We start from the raw sequence: 1,691 nt of genomic DNA on the forward strand, positions 1-1,691 counted from the left end.
GAGGTAGCCCCAAAACCCAATGAAGTAGCCCCAAAACCCCACAGAAAAACCCCAAAACCCGTGGAAGTAGCCCCAAAACTACATGGAGGTAGGCCCAACACCTTGGAGATAGCCCCAAAACCCATGGAAGTAGCACAAAACTACATGGAAGTAGCCCCAAAGCCCATGGAAGTAGGCCCAAACCCATGGAAGTAGCCCAAAACCCCACAAAAATACCCCCAAACCCATGGAGGTAGCCCCAAAACCCATGGAGGTAGCCCCAAAACCCAATGAAGTAGCCCCAAAACCCCACAGAAAAACCCCAAAACCCGTGGAAGTAGCCCCAAAACTACATGGAGGTAGGCCCAACACCTTGGAGATAGCCCCAAAACCCATGGAAGTAGCACAAAAACCCATGGAAGTACGACGAAAACCCAAGGAAGTAGCCCCCAAACCCATGGAAGTAGCCCCAAACCCATGGAAGTAGCCCCAAACCCATGGAGGTAGCCCAAAACCCCACAAAAATACCCCCAAAACCCGTGGAAGTCGCCCCAAAACCCGAGGAAATAGCCCCAAAACCCATGGAGGTAGCCCCAAAACCCACAGAATTAGCCCCAAAACCCACAGAATTAGCCCCAAACTACATGGAAGTAGGCCCCAAACCCATGGATGTAGGCCCATAACCCGTGGAAATAGCCCTAAAACCCGTGGAAGTAGCCCCAAAACCCATGGAGGTAGCCCAAAACCCCACAAAAATACCCCCAAACCTGTGGAAGTAGCCCCAAAACCCGTGGAAATAGCCCCAAAACCCATGGAGGTAGCCCCAAAACCCGTGGAAGTAGCCCCAAAACTACATGGAGGTAGGCCCCCAAACCCATGGAATTAGCCCCCAAACCCATGGAAGTAGCCCCAAAACCCCACAGAAACAGACCAAAACTACATGGAGGTAGCCCCAAAACTACATGGAGGTAGCCCCAAAACCCATGGAGGTAGCCCCAAAACCCATGGAGGTAGCCCCAAAACCAATGGAATTGGCCCCAAAACCCATGGAAGTGGCCCCAAAACTCAAGGAAGTAGTCCAAAACTACATGGGAATAGCCCCCAGACCCGCAGAATTAGCCCTAAGACCCACAGAAGTAGGCCCAAACCCCACAGAAGTAGGCCCAAAACACATGGAAGTACGACGAAAACCCAGGGAAGTAGCCCAAAACTACATGGAAGTAGCCCCAAACCCATGGAAGTAACCCCAAAACCCATGGAAGAAGCCAAAAACCCCACAGAAATACCCCAAAACCCGTGGAGGTAGCCCCAGAACCCATGGAGGTAGCCCCAAAACTCAAGGAAGTAGCCCCAAAAGTCAAGGAATTAGCCCCCAAACCCACAGAATTAGCCCCAAACCCACAGAATTAGCCCCAAACTACATGGAAGTAGGCCCCAAACCCATGGATGTAGGCCCATAACCCGTGGAAATAGCCCTAAAACCCATGGGAGTAGCCCCAAAACCCATGGAGGTAGCCCAAAACCCCACAAAAATACCCCCAAACCTGTGGAAGTAGCCCCAAAACCCGTGGAAATAGCCCCAAAACCCATGGAGGTAGCCCCAAAACCCGTGGAAGTAGCCCCAAAACTACGTGGGAATAGCCCCCAAACCCATGGAAGTAGCCTCAAAACCCCACAGAAACAGACCAAAACCCGTGGAGGTAGCCCCAAAA

The 1,691-nt window shown here is 52.0% G+C and overlaps 2 long non-coding RNA genes across 2 annotated transcripts; both read left to right on the forward strand.

Annotated features, from left to right (window-relative positions):
- Window positions 1-24: 24 nt before the first annotated feature.
- LOC118159293 lies at window positions 25-757 on the forward strand. The gene is made up of 2 exons (XR_004747063.1): window positions 25-171; window positions 233-757. It is a non-coding gene; the product is annotated as an uncharacterized LOC118159293 (long non-coding RNA).
- A 196-nt stretch (window positions 758-953) lies between these two features.
- On the forward strand, window positions 954-1,534 carry LOC118159294. The gene is made up of 2 exons (XR_004747064.1): window positions 954-1,055; window positions 1,349-1,534. It is a non-coding gene; the product is annotated as an uncharacterized LOC118159294 (long non-coding RNA).
- The last annotated feature ends 157 nt before the right edge of the window (window positions 1,535-1,691 follow it).

Source organism: Oxyura jamaicensis, unplaced genomic scaffold, assembly GCF_011077185.1.
Source record: "Oxyura jamaicensis isolate SHBP4307 breed ruddy duck unplaced genomic scaffold, BPBGC_Ojam_1.0 oxyUn_random_OJ69460, whole genome shotgun sequence".
NCBI classification, from domain to species: Eukaryota; Metazoa; Chordata; class Aves; order Anseriformes; family Anatidae; genus Oxyura; species Oxyura jamaicensis.